At 39.0% G+C, this 19,002-nt stretch overlaps 2 long non-coding RNA genes across 2 annotated transcripts; one reads left to right on the top strand and one right to left on the bottom strand.

Annotated features, from left to right (window-relative positions):
- The first annotated feature begins 3,116 nt into the window (after positions 1 to 3,116).
- Positions 3,117 to 10,802, top strand: LOC130601056 (uncharacterized). Its single transcript, XR_008972577.1, has 3 exons — positions 3,117 to 3,618; positions 3,669 to 4,382; positions 9,680 to 10,802. It is a non-coding gene; the product is annotated as an uncharacterized LOC130601056 (long non-coding RNA).
- Positions 6,229 to 19,002, bottom strand: LOC130601055 (uncharacterized). The gene is made up of 3 exons (XR_008972576.1): positions 18,549 to 19,002; positions 14,074 to 14,157; positions 6,229 to 7,236 (listed from the first exon to the last, which is right to left on the bottom strand). It is a non-coding gene; the product is annotated as an uncharacterized LOC130601055 (long non-coding RNA).

Here is a 19,002-nt window from a genome sequence, read left to right as displayed (position 1 = left end):
TCAAAATTTCCTGGACAGAAGTGCTTGTATCTATGGTGGTACACATGCAGCTACCAAGTGATGTGACAGGTTCCTAAAAGAGGCTCTCCTTCTTCTACATGCAGAACAAATTGCCGAACTGCCTCTGCTGATGCTGCAACAGTCAATGAAACTAACCAAACAAACTCAGACAGGGACTGGATGGTCTGCAGCAGACAGCCAGGAGAGTGGTTGTAAAGAAGCAGGGCTTCAGGAGAGAATCCCTTCAGAAGTGCTGCCCAGTAATTAGGGCATGAGGAACTTCAGGTAAAGATTTCTAGAGTCTATTTCTTAACCACAAACTTCCTCTTAACCAAGTTACTTAAACCTTGTGTGTCTTGGTTTCCTTGCTTGTGAATTTGCAGTTCAGATACCCATTTTGGGGTTATATAATTGGCTTCTGCTCACAAAATTCTTTGTGATACTACAAAGGATGTTACTGGCTATGTGCAAGGTGTGTTTTTTGAAGAGCATATGTGAGTTTTTAGTCTGTCTTGATAGCTGTGCATTCTGGAAAACTGGAGTAATAAAAATTTCCCAGCAGCTTGAATGGGTGGTCTCAATACCTCTAGAGTTATGGATAACTGTGAAAAGTTCTTCACAGAAAGCAAAAGTCTGACTCTCTGAATAGTGTTTTCGCCTTGAAAAACAATTTTGCTTTTGTGGAAAACAAGGTTAGAAACAAATAGGAAAATAATGGCAGAATTAAGTTTCATATTTTCACTCAAGTAGCTTTCTGAGGAAGACAAAAACCATCATTTTGTAGCCCTGATGACTTCCTATGTAGACTCCAAAGTTCATAAGGAAGCTCTAAAATCCCTATGTGGAACTAAATTAATCCATTCCCATGTAACACTTTTGAATTGTATTATATAGGAGGAATTGGAGCAGAATCTGGTCCTCAATCAGATATTTTATGAAAATATGCAGACACAAATTAAGAACTTCAGGCCTAGATCAAAATCTAAAAGTCACCAAGCAAAAAAAAAACAACAAAAAACAAAGTAAAAGCAGCCACACCTTCAACATCTGATAAACAGGGCTTTGAGCTGTGAGGAACTGCTAGTTCTGAGATAAAAGTGTCACTGAGAATCCTGATGTATAACTTCTTTGCAAGGCCAGCCCTATCAATGGGGCTAGCAAGTGCAGCAAAACATTAGGGCCTGCTCATTGTCCGCTGAAGATGTATAGGTAATGCCATACTGGAGATTTGCTGCTTGCCTGGGACAACAAAGCCCTTAGAGCTGCCAGCCCTTCTTCTCTGCATCTTTCAGTCTGAAATGCTGCTGACTCTCTATTGCTGAGAGGATCTGTTTTCCCATACGTATTAATTTGCAATATTAAAAATAGCTCCTGCATGCCGAAAGACTGAGTGAAGAGGGAGGTATTCTTCTCTTTTATTCCATCATCTCTGGAGATTCCCCATAGCCGCAATGCCTTTTCAAACAAGCTCAGAGCAACAAGTTTTAACATTAGTTAGAAACTTATCCTCACAATACAAGGAAGCAGGCAAAGAAGGTTTTGTCTCCACTGGGTGCAAGCTACTCCATAGAAGGGGCAAATCAACTTACTTCTCTAGGAAACAAAGAGGAGATTGTCTGGTGTTCAGAAATCAGGCCATAATGCATAAAGACATTTAGGTGATTGAGTCGAACAAGCTCCCAAATGCCTTTGTGGATCTTAGTGCATATGTATGTATATGCTATATGGCTTTTTTTAGTCCTATATAAAAAGCTATATGGCTTTTCTTAGTCTTAGGAAGAGAAGGCAGAGAGATCTTATGGCTATCTGCAACAACCTAATTGGAGGGTATAAAGAAGAAATGCCCCAAAGGAGAGAGGAACATTAGGTTACTAACTTCCAGACACTCGAGGTGTATCTAAAAGATGACTGTACCTCTGTCTTCCTTTTTCTGACATCCATTCCTTGCAGACACAGGGAAAGCACTCATTAATCTTCCTCCATTTGTTTTCTATATTTCTGGAGAATTTTAAATTGACAATTTGGCCTTTTTGACCAGCTCACTTTCCCTTGCAGGGAATTTTCTCAGTTCTTTTTTACCTTTGAGACCTTGTACACTCAAGCTATATGCAACATCTACTTTACATTACATTCAGCTCAACTGATTTGGCATTTCAGGCTTCACAGCTCCTTGCCCATATCTTGACTCAGAAGACCCAGCCTTAAAACACAGTCCTCTATATTATGACTGCAAGCAGGAATTACCTATGCCTTTTTTATTCTGCTTCTGCTCTATCTCTGGATCAGCTTAGTTTCTTGTCCTCATTGTCTTCATACCCCTTAAAACACCTTTTTTTTCTGTCTGTAAAAAAAAGGACTAATAAGAATGACTTTAAAAAGTGGACTCCACCTTGATAGTAACAATCAGAAGCATCCTTGTCATGATTAAGCATCCTGAGTCATAAACATGCTGCTACCTGCACATGCCAGAGAAATAACTAACAAATACAGTGTAAGATTCTGTAGGATATGTCTCCCTTACAGACCACTCTGCTGATATGAAACATCATTGTGTGAACTTCCAGGGAAAGAACACTGGTTTTGTTGCACATGGCAGAAGTAACAATGGGGACTCTCAGTTTAACAAGCCCAGTCTTCACAGGAAAAGAAAATAATTCTAAATTAACATAACTAATTAGCAGCCTTAGATAATGTAATTGCCATGCAGAACTTCACAGTTTTATTTAGCATCATGTATTAACTACTATGTAATTATTAAGGCACCACACTCAGCACCAGCAACTTAATTATCATTAGTATTGCACCAGTCTCAAGCTTGAATGCTGACACAATTATTTATACTGTGATTGTGTCATTTTAATTAAATTGAAAAAGCACTTTGTTTGCTTTTTGTCACAGTGTTAATTTTTTAAATTAAGGTCAGATCTTTTTGTCAAGCTTTTTTTTTTTAATCTCTAATTGCAAGTTAGATAGACTGATCGCTTGTCATCCTGAGAAAACATTGTGACTGTTGGTGACAAGTGAATCTTGGGGCAATAAAACAACCTCAGTGGTCTCAAGTTACGCCATCTCAACGCCTATAAACAATACCTTGATATGTTATTTCCATGATTCTTAAGTAACCTCAGTGTATGTAAATCCCATTTAATTTTCTTTCAGAATTAGTCTCTGCAAGGGTCGGTTTGTTATTACATTATGAGGATGCTTAGTAGGCTCTGTTGAAAACAAAGAATTTACAGACCAACAAGACCAAAGGTGAAAGGTAAAGTGTAGGCTTACCAATGTAAAATTATCTGCTCATTGTCACCTAATACGTTGCTGCCACAGCCAGGAACATAGTCAAGGCCTACCAGCTCTTATTTCTGTGTTCTGCCTGCTAGATCACATCGCCCCTCATGTTAGTAAGTTGAGAAATGCCAAATGTGTGGTGAGGCAGAGCCTTAGTCCCTATTTTCATAACAGGGTTCCTGGCCTTAGTAATAATTAAAGCTTTTTTAATGCATTTTTGTAACTCCTCTGACTTCAGGTGATTTCTTTTTTATTTACACAAGATGGATCAGGCCCAGGATTAATAGCTTTCCTCAGAGTGCTTGAGCACAGCAATATTTACTTATCACAGTATCACAGTATGCTAGAGTTTGGAAGGGACCTTGAAAGATCATCTGTAGAGGAGGAATGATTTCCCTGCCATTACCCAGGTAAATTTACTATGAATTTGCAGCAAGTTCTGCCCCAGTTTTCACCCTCTGAGAGACTCTCAGTGCTAGCCATTAGAAACTTTATAGGTAAGCTTCAGTTTCTTTTTATATAGCCAGAATTTAACTTAACTCAAAATGTCAGTGTGTTTGCCTTGAGGGAGAATAGAAAGGAGAATTATCTAGTCCATTTCAGGGATTAGTCTTACTTGTGCTTTCTTTATTGCTATATCTTCCAAGTTACAGGGCTGGAAGCCCAGAGGTTAAATGGATGAACGCTGGATCAAAAGCAAGGTTTTTAGGAGCACAGTGAGCGAGGATTTGTCAGGTGGACTGACTGAAAGCCATGACAGACAGAAAATGAATACTGGAAAAGATCCAAAGGGGGAAAAATATCTGTCAGTTCAGGAAAGAAACAGGTTATGGAAAGGAGGCTGCTTTGCGCTGGGCTGCTTAAAACAAAAGCAAGGAATTACCGGACTTTGGAAGCTGAAGGAAGCAAACATGGAAGCTAAGAAGAGGGAAGAGAAGAAAACGTCATAATTGCAGTGCCACTTAAATATGATCTACATGTCTGAACAACAGTGAAATGACTGACTGCCAAGAAAGGGGAAACCAATTGCCTGTCCATAGAGACAATACAGATATCTCTGGAGCTGTATGTTAAACTTGTGATGAAACAAACAGGTAAAGAAGCTTTCAGTCTATAAAGAAGAGAAGTCTGTTTGTCATGCAGATTTGTAAGCGTGTGCATCATTTCTAGCTTTTAGAGAGGTCTAGTAAAAAAGACTAATGCCCAAATCTTTTATCCATATGGGATGAGAGTAGGTCAGTAAGGTATAAAGGAAAACCATCACAAAACCTGATGTTAAAGCAGATCAACAGGTAACAGGAAAGATGAGTCTTTTGTGAGAAAACTAATACTAGCTTTCCCATCCACTTTCAAATTCCCCTTTTTACACTGGAAAAATCCTCCTTTTTAAAGATGCAATTAGCAATAATTGTAGGGCTGGATGTTCTTGTCATTCGATTCTTCTGCTGCTGTAACTTCTGTGAAGCTGCTAGGGATTTATATACGCAAAAGAAGAATCACAAAGCCCCCTACTCTAGGGATCACTTGCCTATTGTTTTTGTTGCAGATCTCTTAATCTCTGGAGATTATTCTTCAGTTACTTAAGCACTGGCTGAATTTCAAGACATTGTAATAATGAGCAGGGTGAGGATGGGGGATTTCCAAGCATCAAAAGAAGCATTTTCATTTTGTCCTGAAGCAGACATATAAAGTTAGGGATGGCAGCTTGATTCCTGAAGCTATTGGAGGCTTTAGGAATGACAGTACTTGCCAATTTAGTGAGGAGATAACAGAGCTGATTTACACCAGCTAAAGACAGGGCTAGATTCTCTAGCGCTGCACAAACATCACAGAAGTGTCCTATATGATGGCCTCATTAGCTTGGAAAGATGTCAGCTGAATTCTACTGCTTAGATAAAACAAAAGGATGCTAAAGTTTTTCTCAGTCAGATTTATTATCAGTATTCTCATCTGTATCTGGTGAAAAGAGTGTGACCCTCTCTTACAGAGGTAATCCCTGACAGAGTAATCCTTATTTCTATCACTTTAAGATTACTTAGCTGTATTACACTTTTATCTTAATGCCCCTGGGAAACTCAAGCTGAAGAACAATTCTATGACCAATTTTCAAAGCAGCATCATGACAAAAATATTATTACACCAATATTTCTGGGTCTATAGCAGCTGCCACTGAGTTTCTAAATAGAGTTAAAAATACTAGGATCAACCAGTAAATCTCTAAATTTATGGGATATGGTTACCAGAGGGACTGCCTCTTGATTCCTTTGCAAATGTCCTGGCTGAGATTTCTAGGGGTGCTTCAGTGGGAATTCTGGACTATAAATCAAAGAGTTCACAGAGAGAATGCTTTTCACAAGAATGGGGTAAGGGCTGGAGATACTTGGATGAAATCTGTATTTTGTAAAAAAAAGAAAGGAATTGATTACAATTTTACAACAAATTACATATATATGTAGTTCATAGGGTAGGAATAAACAGCAGGGCATGTGTCTTCTCTGCACAGGTGCTTTTATGAACTTACATCCATTTAATTACTCCTATGTACTATATGCTTTTGGGGCAAGAGGCAAGTGATTTTCTGGTGCAAAGCACTGTCACCTGGAAAATTCCTCTTTAGTTTCAGTGGCTTTAGATCAGACTTATTAAAAGGAACAGCCACAGCAAAACCCTTAAAAGAAATCCAAGATACTTAAATGTTGACAACTGCTCTACAGAGTAATAATTTGTTCATAAAGCACACAGAGTTCCAGAAGTATGATCTCCATGCAATGAATCAGATAAATCTTGACTGTTTTGCATAATTGTTCAATATTTTTCTATTACTTTCATCTTAAAACTTTTTATTATGAGTACTTGCACCTCCACATGTTGTCTTTCATGTATTGTTTGGGATGTAATACACTTCTCATTTTTTAAAACTATAAAAAAAAAACCAAAACAACCAGAAGAAAATAAAACCAAAACTAATTTATACCATTACATGGTTGAGCATATTCATCTTTCATTTCACAGTGTTTCTTCAGAAGAAGGAGCACTGCAAAGGTCTCAAGATCCATGTTTCATTAAACAGTAACTAGAAACACAATCATACATAAATGCATGGAATAGTAAGCCACATCTCACTTGAGTATAAACAATATTGGGTTTCATGTAAGCCATGATAAATCAGAGAAGTACACACAGCCCTATGGTTTTTTATGCTCAATTGCTTTTGCCACAGTTCCTTCACCAGTTCTTTGTAGGCGAATTCATAGGGAAAACAGAAAAGAAAATGAGCATCCCTGACCCTCCACCTTTACATTAGTTTACTTGTTTCTTTAATTAGGTTCAACTTTCGTTTATTTCAGTTAGATCTTTCCTAGTTTTCACTGACTTACGGTTTCTATTGTCTTGGCAACAGAGCAGTCCTGCTCCATCTCTCTTTTTCAGTTAGCCATAGAGAGCATTAATACCAGCCATTGTCTTCCTGTGCATTTATTAGTCCTCAGAGGGCGTGATGGAAGTCAGAAGTCGAGTATTCCTGGGCCAGGGTCTCACTGTCAGCACAGACCTAAATGAAACATAAACCAATGCATCTGTTTCAAAGCATATTGTACATCAATCCAAGTAGATATTTGGCCCCTTTTGGCAATGTAGCTATTGGATAGCATTTTAAATAACTGAGCAGTTAAGCAGTCTGGTTTTAGTAACTTTAATAAGTAATCCCTCTGGGCTCATTACAGCTAAAACCCAATTCTTGTACTCTATTTACATATGCCAGTTTGAATTTCATGGCTGTTTCTTGGTTCCACATGATATTTCCCCATTTGTTGTCAAGGCTGGGAGGTGGGTAGCAAATGGAGCTGGAAATGTTAAGAAGCGGACAGGATAGGCTCATGCTTAAGGTAAACATTGATACTCTGGGATTGTATTCTTTCGCTGCTACTGTGATAGACCTTGGATGACATACTGCAAGATAAGAAGTCAGATATTTGACATGAGTTCATTAATTGCTTCCTACTCCATAAGTATCTGATCAAATGTGTTAAGAATTTGCAGCTAAAATTAGCATCAATGAGAACTACTTAATTTATAATGTCTAACACAAAGTGAATAAACAAGTTGCATCTAAATCACTTTGTCTCAATTTCCATCTGGAAAATGGGACTAAAAACAGCTAATCTAAGGAGAATGTTGTTGGAGAAGGCAAGTGTGAAGTATTGGCATATTACAGTGATGACTACTGTAGGAAAACCAATGGGAAAATTAATAATTGCTTTTTTACAAGGATTTGATAAATATTAAGTAAATAAGCAAACTCTGCTAATCAAACAGTAGCAAAGATAATGAAATTAATTTTTGTTAGCTAAAGTTAAACACTCTTGAACTAAAATTGGTATAGCCACCCCAAAAAAACCCTAAAATCCTGACATAAGATTGTGTTGCAATACAATCAGCTTAAACTGGGGAACTTCCCAACTTTAAAGCTTCCTGGCTTTGTAACCTTAGTGATGAAGCTATTGTTATTAATATGAAAAACAGCAAACCCACTGCTGAGTACAGTTCTGAAACATTGCTTTTTTTAAATGAAAAACTTATCAGCCTCTATGCAGTATGTAATAAGACTCCATGCATCATCCCCAAACTTCTATAAGCTCTGAGTGAATTTTCTGATAACTTACAAGTAAATCCATTAAGTAGATTAAGTTAAATTAATTAAAAGCAGTATCTTACCAGAGATCTGTCATCTGTGATGGCACTTTTGAATTGGGCTTGAATGATCTTCCTGACAAATAACACAGATATATCCAACTTTTTTGATAGTAAAAAACTATCAAAATCCCCTCTTTGAAGGGAGGCAAGCAATTGTTATGATTATTTAAGTTAGTAACAAGCTTGAGTCTAGTTAGCATGTGTCAGCATTTGCAGAGATCAAGCAAAGGAAAATGAAGAAGGGGTCTGAATATCTTTGTCTGAACAGGGAAAAGCAACTCTAAAACTGCTAGCTGGCATGAAGACTCATGAGAGTAATGAACTGGCAGTTTAAATGATGATTAAGTTGAACAGTGTCTGCCAGGATGACACAGAAAGCTCTGTCACCAGGGCAGAAAAACAAAACTACAGTTTAAGAGACTAACAGCTCCTCGTACCAATATCCTCATATGTTCTATATTCCCAGAAGACTTGGGAGCAATGCAGGTTTCCTCAGAGCACACTGAAGGAGCAAAAGCCTAGGTTAAGCACTGTGTCTGATTTGAATGTCCCAAGAGTGACATCTAAGTAGTGTCCTTGTCTGGAAATTGTTCTAAGAAGCACTCCAGCTGCTTAATTCTAAGCTTGCACTTAAATGCATGACTGAAATTCTGCCTGTGACTCTCTGGATTGTAACCACTTTCTCATTGTCAATATTTTGTCTAACTTTGCCCTTCTTAGGCTGTTGCTCCTTAAGGTGCCTTTAGACAAGAACATGGTGAAGGTGATATTCTTCCTAGAAAGACCAAGGGGCTCCAGTTTGCTTTATGTATTTCCTGCTTTCTCTTCACTCTTTCCATAGTGCATCTTCCATCTGTAAATCTTTGCAAAGACTCTGCTCACTCTGTCTCATGTCCTTGTGGCTAAATTGCTGTGTTGAGCAAAAAGATGGACCATACCTCATTCCCTAATGCTGCAGAGATCCCATTGCCAGATCTGAGAGGCTGTAGAAAAAGTACTTTGTTCACATGTTGGGGATCCAAATAACACTTCATTATTTGCAGTCTATCTCTTTCATGGACACCCTCTTGTCATGGTGAAAGAGCTTGCGTGCCCTTGTGAGGTTGAGAGCTATGCTGGTGGTGGCATATGCCTCCGGTAGGGTCTCCCATGCCAGACAGGTCTCAACTGAAGGGTCAGACAAAGTGTGTCCATGGGCAGGATGGGCTCACTAGCCTTCGGGCAACCATCCTAGGAGAAGGACAGCTACAACTTCAAACCCGGGCAGATGAAGTTTGTTTAGCCTTGTAAGGCCATCCATCTAAGAGAAGGATACTCTAACCAAACGACCTAAGGACTTTGCTGTCACCATCCGAGCTTGCTAGGCCCTGGCAGATAAACCTCAGGTGTAAAGGGTGGGGCCAGTTCTGTGCATGCTGTGCCTCACCTAAAAAATCCACTGCGTAGGCCCGAAGGGTTTACTCATCAGCATGCTTGTAGTAAGCATGTGTAAAGCCCTTCCCAAATCTTCATTCGCAAAGTCAAGCCGTCATTTGGAGTCTCGCCACAAGCGATGGTGGGGTATGAGAGCTTTATTGACAGGCAGCTGGCAGTAGAAGAGAACGACAGTATCCTTGTATGTCAGTTTGACTCCCACAGAGAGAAGCCACTTTGATACCAGTTTACAGACTGGAGCTGAAAGTACAGTTTTTTCATGCAGCAAAACCAGAGGCCTCGGTACTTGCCTCCTTTCTGTCTTTGGAAATCAGTGGGAATACAGAGCTGTAACTCTAAATTACTAATGAAGTGAGATGGATATTTTTACAGATGAGTTCTAACCCACAAGGTAAGTCAAAATTCTTATAAATGGGAACAGTTGCTGCATCAGTTCATGGGGATGTACGGTTTAATTCCTCAATTTGTACACAAACACTAAATCAATAGGATTCCTGTGTATCCAAAACTCACTCAAATCAATTATCTCTACTGGGTGTTAGATTAGACTATTCCTGTGAGACAGATTGTGTGTATGTTGACTGAAACAAAAACCATGGATACTATGAAATGTACTTTGAAATTGAAGATATCACATAACTGAAGAATAAGTTTACGTTAAAAAAAAAACAAACTTATTAAAAGAATTGTCATTAGCACTGTATTGATAAAGATAACCTTTTCCATTTGACTGGCATCTGTCCACTTATGCTTGCATTGCTATTCTATCTGTTCCTAAATCATGTTGATTTCTATATTTATTCACATGTCTAAAAGATGACGTGAACAACTGGCGATGAAGGACAGGTGACTATTGTCAAGGCAACTGAAGGCAACTGATTCATTAGCTACCCCAATTTGCCTCTCTTTGTGTCCTTTTAAGTATTCCATCCTCACTGAACTTAAACTCCCATAAAGCAACACCACCATCTACAGCTCAAAGATCAGACTCTCCACCATAATTGCACCTCTCTGTCCTGAGCTCAAGCTGTGTCAGATGTAAGAGTACCAGATTTCTTCTGTTGAAAATATTCAATATCACTTTAATTTTCATTATCCAAAATTAGAGGTTGGTTTAAAAACAGAAACAAACAAACAAAAACCAAACAAAGAAAATGAAACACTTCAATGCAACTTGTTTAAAAGAAAGATTCTTCTCTGCGTCTTCATCCTGCACTCTGACTTCTGCAGTACAGTACTACCCATGATAACATAGAATTACAGAAGAGATAGGATTGGAAAGGACAATGAGATCACATAGTTCCAACCCCCCTGCCCCGAGCAGGGACATCTCCCACTAGACCAGGTTCCTCAAGGTCCCGTCTAACCCGGCTTTGAACACTTCCAGGGATGGGGCATCCAGAACTTTTCTGAGCAACCGGTTCCAGTGTCTCACCACCCTCAGAAAAGCACTATCAGAAAGACATGAAATGCCTTTCTGTGGTGCATAGTAAGCAGAAAGTTTTAGTTCCAGGGCAATGCAAATTCCTCAGAAATTGGTGCTTCTGGAAAAAAAACCCACCTTTGTTGGAAGTTGTAACTCATTAGGTGCATGTTACTGGGAGAGACTTCTTTTTCTACTACTAGGAATAGAAACCACAGAATAAAGATTGTTTTACCACTATCATTTTCCAGTGATTATTTCTTACTTTTTTTTTGTGCCATGTTGCCAACCACACTGTGGCTTTGGCAGGCTAAAAGGGATACCTCCTCTCAGTTTCACAAAGGTAGTTATCAGGCTGCATTGCACAGCTGAGGGAACTATGGTCTCCACAGTGGCAGTGATAAAGCTAAAATCTTGTTACTTGCAGATAATAGGAGGTGAAGGGAAGTGAGAGACTCCACAAATGCAATTCTGTCCCACAGCCTTTACCCCTGCCTCCCCAAAGTAGTAAAGCCAATTTGTTGGTGGCTTTTGACTCCTTGTCTGCCCTAGAAGGCTCTGTTAGTGCTTTTTGTACAAGTCTAATCTGGGAGACACAAAAGCTTCAATATAGAAAAGGCCAGTGATTACCTGAATTTACTGTCTGTAACCCTGTAACTAACCTGCATAAATAGGTTATGCACCATGTTTTCTATTGTCACCAGATGTACAGTTACGCAGAATAACGCATACAAATTGTTCTTAAGATGAAATCCTAAGTCACTCAAGTTGCTGCTTCTAGCTTTCAGCACCAAGATGATAGTTTATAGCTTTGGCATTAGTCCAGTCAAGAAAGCTCTGTTCAAGTCTTCTGTAGTGTGTTTTCACATGATTATTGAATTCATGATCAAAGGGGGCTTAAATGTTCTGTTTAAGTATTTCAGGGAACTGCAGGTAATAGCCATTTAAATTAAAAAGAAAAAAAAAGGCAAAAAATAAACAACCCAAAAACAGACACCCAAACCCCCCCCAAAAAACAAATGTGTGTCAATTTACTTTGCTTAAATAGAAAACTAAAGGTCCACTGGACAAGGGAGTTCCTTTTAGTGGAAAGCCACAGGAAACTTAATAAGATTTCACTTCAAACAATATAATCCATGAGGTCTGTGGTACCTGATACTAATTTACACTAGATAAAAATCTGAGTTTGTTTGTTTATACTTCTAGACACCTACAATATTCATGCCATGCTATATTACACTACAACTTAAAGGAGCTAGAACTGATAATAGAAAATGACTGTGTACACTGAAAAGTGATTGACAATAAGTTGTGATTAGATGCAGCCATAGGGATCTGTTGTGCAAATACCTAAGCAATCAACAGAGAAGACTCAGAAGAATTGTGAAGATGCCATTCACAGAGAATTCATTCTCTAAGGAGCCACAGATGTCAGCAAAGAGCATTCTGGTTATTACCAGTAACTGCAGTGTACCCAACCTTCAGGCTAGGAGGACCCCAGTCTTGTCAGAAAAAAATAATTTTTGGGGTGGATCTCGACAGTGTTAACTGCAAAACCTGACTGCAGTCTGAGATAAGGACTCCCGCCCCAAGCTGTCTTCAGTAGGACTTTTAAATTTGCCACTTTGACCACTAGAGGGTAGTAACATACATTTGCACTAGGTGCCTTATGAACAAGAGAATGGAGTAAGACGTGAAAGATGATAAAAGGAAAATCTGGTGTACAGAGAGGTGTCAGACCTCACCAAAGTGTGTGTTGTGCCCTTCATACATGTGTCACTGTATCGGCAATCATTCACTACTGTGAATCTATGAGATCAAGAACTATGGGCCAGCTAGGAGATCCATCTGTGAAATTCCATGTTTGAAGTTAGTCATATGCATACTTGTTTTCAGGATGTCGCCTTAGACAATAGAGAACAGAAAGTAACATGCTACATTATTTTCCATAGTTGTATGGGTAGCTGGGAATAGCTTAAATGCATTGTACATTACTGATGCTGGCATGATTTCTGTGTGAGAGGGCAAGAAATTTTTGACTTGTAATTATCCAAATCTTTAAAGGTGGGGTGGAAATTTTCTTAAGTGATCTTGGTATTCAAACGTCTGACTTGGGTTCACACAGAACTGACTTGCTGTCAAAAAGCTAGCCACGAGTCTGCCATATAAACAGGTACATTTTGCAGAAGTATCTCTCAAACAGTAGGATTCAGTACAGTTAGTTCATAAACCTGAATCTTTTCCTGTCTTTAAGTCTCTTATTCTCATCTGTCTTACTCTGTGTCCTGATCCTGTTTATGCTACCTAGAGCTCTATCTAGAGCACCTATGAGTGACAAGTATCTTCAACTGTTATTACTCATAGCACAATTTTTGCCACAATGGGAACAAGAACAGCATCTTAACCCCTTTGGTTTTCAACTTTTCATGATTCTGTGTTTTACAAGCAAAATTGTTTCTACTTGTCTCCTTTGAGATCGTCAGCTTGATTTCACATCATCAATAGTCAGATGGACCTCATGGCACATACAAAGCTGCTAAGCTTTAGCAGAAAGTATTTTGGTTTGGGTTTTTTTCTTGGTTTTGAGTGTCCAAAGATTTCACAAGCTTTGGCAAGAAACAGAGAACAAAAGCTGCCCTGTGGCTTTGGAACTGAGACTCTAAACTTGTTTTCAAGCCCGTTTCAGTTGTACACTTCTCAAATGATGCTGGGTAAATTATTTTATCTCCCTGTAGTACACATCTGTTTTTGTGAACTGGGGAGAGTCATTGCTGGGAGAGGGCTTGCCACATACTTATGTCTGACCAGTACTTCTTAAAATACAGCTCTTACTAAGGTTTGGACCTCTACATCAAATTATAACATAAAATCTAATAATCTGTAAATGCTGACACGAACAATGCAAATGAAGCAGGAATCCCCCTTTTCAGAAATGTTTTTTTCCACCAGAATGGAAATAGTGTTAAGAGCAGGTCTTGACTTTACCACCACTGATGTTTATTTACTTGATACATTTTAAAAAAGTGTATTTATACCTGCTCAGGGCCTGCTCTGGAGACTTTTTAGAGACATATGACGCTATTTCCATTTAAGTTCATTACAGTTAGTTTGCTTACTTCTACAATTCCAGCTCAGGCCTATTTCATTAGTAATTCTTTCCATGTGAGTTGTGTGTTGTTCATTTTAGGTATATTTTGTTTTTCTTAACATGATAAATGGAAAAAACAATGAAATACCTCTTCTGTGGCCTCTCTCATCCTGTGCCTTGCAAGTTCTGGGACTGCTAATGACAGTCTCTGTGATTTATCTGCTGGGGTGTTCTGACCTGCAATAACAAGGTACATCATTGTTGGCTTGCATGTTATAAAAATGATGCACAATACATCTAAAAGTTAGAATAATACTTTGATGCAGCTCTTTGTCAGTCCTACAAATGGTTGCAGTTAATCGATGCTATAAAACTTTCCTTCAGGCACTGGTATTCAGCGTTCACACTAGGAAATGGAGTTTGATTCTGACATTTTAAACACCGGCGGTGTTACCTAATGAAATAACTTGGGGTTTGAAAATTCCTATCAGTAAAAGAGCACAAAACTACTGTTGAGTTAGGGTATTTAAAAACATCTTTTGAGCACTGGGAGAAGATGATACATTGGACAGACACTATTATTTTGCTACTCTTTTCCTGCAGACACTTTTAACTTGACCAGGGGTCTACTGTCCCATTGGTGCATCCATGCAGTTTCATCACCATTAACGGAAGCTACGTGCATGAGCTGATGAAGGCATACACGGAGTTCAAAATACTTCTTTTGTTTATTAAAAAGTGTCATACAAGTCTTGTGAGAGAAGTGCCATAACAAACACTGTAGATTTAGCAAACATTTCAGGATTTCTGCAGGATACATTTTTTCATTTTGTATTTTAAAGATTTGCCATTATGAAATCAACTAGCTCCATCTCAAAGGGCTGTGCGAAGAAAAGAGACAGAGGAGAGGAAAGTCGCCCAGCTGATGACAAACTGTGGAAATTCCACTGGCTTTTATCTTATGTTTTGATAGTGGATTACAGGATAGATATTTTCTTACATGTAAGTGTATAAAGAATAAAGATGGCATTCTGAATTTTGGTCTTTATGAAGCCCTCAAAATGACAGCCTATCTACTGTGCCCATTTTCTTAGGATTTCCTGAAATTCTGGACACTAAAAAAAAAAAAGAATGACAGTTAGTAAAGATGTAAAAAGATCATTGTGGAAAAGGCTGAGAAAAATAAAACCCTTCTGGGAATCACTTCTTATAGTACACTCTGTACTGCATCCGAGGCAAGCCCATGCCTAGAGGGCACAATCTATCCTTAAGTGTATGTGACCTACTAACCACAGTGAAAAAAAAAGACCAGGTGATCTGATTTACTGCTGTTCTAAGAGAATAACTTTTCCTTGGCAGGAGAAATCTGAAGAAGGCACTCATACTAATGTGTGCACTGCTACTCCCATAGGAACAACAGACCATTCTTCAGAGCCACAGAGCAAAACTGCTGAAAGGTCAGCGCAAACTGACCATGTTAAAAAAAAAGATGATCCTTCAGTCCTGCTGTTAGAGTGTTTGTTGTTCTCATTTCTAGGCAGGTAGAAAAACCCAACATGCAAAGAATATATTTCTGCTACAACATCTCAAGAATCTCAGACTTTTCAAGGCTCTCCAAGTATATCATAAAGAGCTGGATAGAATATTTTCTGAAAAGGAACGAAAAAAAGAAAATGAAGCTAAGGGCAATAACTGGATTTCAGACATCTCAACTTTGGGCTGCAAACTTTTAGCTAATTAAAATAGGACCATTGTTTAAAAGGGCAGGGCACTTTTTGGTAACTGGGCCTCTGCCAGCGGAATGGCGAGTATCTGTGACACATAAACTCATGGCAACTGTTGGTCAGAGTGACTTGCCCAAGCTCATGCAGTTTATCAAAAGCAAAACCTGTGTAACGGGCAGAGTCCTATTTTCCAAAGTTTGTTTACTCCTCAGGTTTGTAACAGTTTCTTCCTGTTTCAGCTGAATCATTTAATCTGTACAATGCTGTAGTTCATTTCAGCTTTCTATAACACCAGCAAGTGGGGATTTAAAAAGCACTTTGCTGTTCACCTTTCGGTCATCCTCATAACTTTCATCTGCATATTTTATTTTGCTAGAGGCTTTCCCAACAGAATTTCCCAACAATGGTGTTTTCTCTGAAAAGATGGATCACCTAGGATAGGAGCTGTGACCTTCTGGTGCTTGAATGGTTCTACAAAAACTTCAGAAACTGCCTTTACTTTAAAAAAAAAAGTCATTAAAAAATAGGTTTTAAAGAATCTGAAATCCCCTCCTACAATTCTTTGCTCTTTTAGCAGGCAGGGAAAGTGCTTTAGGTTTCAGTATTCTGGACTGCCCTGTTCAGTACCTCATGGATTTTGGAGCTGGATTTTTCAGGTTTTCATAAATAATTGCACTTTTGTATTAGCAGTTAGCATAACTCGATTGTCTAAATATTGTTCTAGTATCTAATAATATTGTACTAATATCTAATAAATATTGCATCCAGTGCTCCTACTCTGAATGTGTTTGAGCCTCTTTGTTACTAAGCAGAAAGGCTCTGAAGAAAATCAGTTACTGAGGTATTTCAGCTCATGCTTTTGCTTAGTTTTGGGGGCTTATTTTTCCAAATGAATAAATGATTGGTGCAGTTAGGAAATATATTTTAAGGAAAATTATGTTGTTTTTCCTTTGTGATATAAACCCAGTATTTTGACCCATATAAATGACCACTTGCACCAATTAATAGGTCTAATTATGCAAATCTTCTGAACAGCTTCTTCCTTCTTGTCTGCAACTGGTGGTAGAAGAATCCTGTAGCTGCATTTGATTAACAATATCCTGTTGACCCCTCAATTTTTTCTTCAGTTCTTTACTTTTTTCATCAGATGAAACTCTTCCTATTGCTTCATGCTCAATTCCACTGCCAGGTGTGTTGGCTGTTGCTAAACTACACCTGCTTTGCAGCCTACATCTGAACCACTGTCCTAAGTCAAGGAACTACTTCATGTGATCTGTCTTCCTTAAAAGTTTATCTTTTGCACTTTCCACTGCTATGTGTGGCAATTTGATGAATAGATACAGATCTGCTCACTGGTGCATAATGGCCTCAAGTTCTTGGCTCCTTTGCTCTATTTGCCTACTGCTTAGCTAGGCACTCTTTTTTATTATTTTTGAGTAATGCCTTTTGTTTTCTGTGAGACTGCTGTGAATACAAAGAACAAAGTCTCACTTTTGCACATCATCAGTCTCTCTGTCTTTTACCACATACTTCAGATAGCGTATTTGTATGGAGCAGAGGACCCTTTATTATTTGCCATTCTAACTCTTTCCTCCAAAATTTTGTGGGAACCTAGGGCTGGATGTCCTTTTCTCAGATTCCCAATGGGTGCTAATCACTACATATCTATGCACTTTGCTATTTGCCACTATGTGTCAAATGCCAGGTATACTCTATCTTCCAAGCCATGGCCCACCTCCAGATGACAAGTCCAGTCTGAGGGTCATTTCTACAATTCTCCCTGCAGTAGGAATGTCAGGTTTTGTAACCAAGAAACCAAGTGCTTTTTGTAGTTAAAAGACAAATTACCCAACAGCATAACATATACAACGTTAAGCTGCATGACAAAAGCCCACGAAGGAGCTTAGAGGGGCAATATAACAGGAGGGAGGTACCAAATAATACCCTGAAGGCCTATTCCCAGACCCATCACAAGGGCCATCAACAGAAGCCCACATAAGCACAGGAACTGAAACCAAGGAATCTCCCATCAGCTTTTAGACTAGGGCTCACTGCTTAGGGGTGGGACACATTACAGGATGCAAGGGAAAAACAGTTCTGGATTTCACAGGACTAATTATGGGATGCTTATGTGGAGGAACCAAAGGTGGAGAAAGGGAGAGACGTTTAGGTGATTTGGCAAGGGACAGGAGTGAGAAAATAATAGTAATTTTTTGCAAAAAAATTAGTAGGTAAATAAAAGGGCTGGTTAGATATACATAGTTGGCTAGTCAGAATACATGTGTATCTATGCCCTGTGCCTGAACAGCACAGTCTGTCCTGTGTTCTTATTAAACTCTTTTCTAATTCTTTCCTGGGTGAGGGGTCTCTTTCTGTGTGCATATGTGTATGGGGGTGTGAGTCCAGCAGCTGGAGACATCACAGGCTGAAGAGCCTGTGTGTCTGTGGTGCAGTGACTGATCAAGCATGGGTGTGCGAGTGAGTGTGTGTGTGATCACTAGCAAAGATCAAGTCAGATCGGCTGCTGAAGTGACATCAGAGTAAGGAGATGAGGGAGTTTCTATGGGCTAGCTCCAGATGAGAAAGCATTTATGCATCTCCAAAGATGAGAGCACTGGGGAAGCAGGGGGAAGTGGGGTACTGGCCTCACTGGCAGGTGCCAGCAACTGAGCAGACTGGGATAAGGGGGCAGCTACTGCGAAGAGTGACTGTGAGTCATGTTGCAGGAGGTATCCACCTTGTGCATATTCATATATATTCTCATTAATAGACTTCCATTCTGCTCAGCCAGAGAGGGAAGCAGGATAAGGCCATCATTGCTTCCTATTCCCATGAGTGCTCTGGGTGTCTGCCTAGGAATTGTGCATCCAGCCATGTATATATGTACTCCATATTTAACTCAAACTGTGCCTCTTAGCTTCCTCTGGTAGATGTTCTTCTGTGGTCTAGAGAATTAATATTTTTACTTGCTAATCCCAGTTTTAAGCTACTTGAAAGCTCTGTAGAGAAATGCAGGGATATTCTAGGATGTCAACTGAATGTTCCAGTAAACCATCTGTGACAAAATTCTAGAAAATTTACTTTATTTAGTGTATTTGACATCATATAACTTCACTGCATATTGTTAGAGTGCCCACAAAACATCCATGATAGCTGCTAATATGTGCTTAACAGTCCTTTCTTTATGATATAGTCCAACAGCTTGTGATCAGGCTGCACATGCATTTTGTGGCAGAAGCTGAATGAAAGGAATTGCTCTACAACAGAAAAGCACAGCCAAAAACTGTGTTTCTGTTTTCACATACCTATTTTTTATGCCTTCACCACGAAATGTTCTGGTCTCTCAGCTCTGC

The sequence above is a fragment of the Pezoporus wallicus genome, unplaced genomic scaffold (genome assembly GCF_028554395.1).
Source record: "Pezoporus wallicus isolate ANWC-B61680 ecotype Strahan unplaced genomic scaffold, APGP_CSIRO_Pwel_v1 scaffold_6885, whole genome shotgun sequence".
Lineage (NCBI taxonomy): Eukaryota > Metazoa > Chordata > Aves > Psittaciformes > Psittacidae > Pezoporus > Pezoporus wallicus.
The sequence above is the reverse complement of the archived record's forward strand: the minus strand, read 5'-3'. Positions and strand labels throughout refer to the sequence as shown.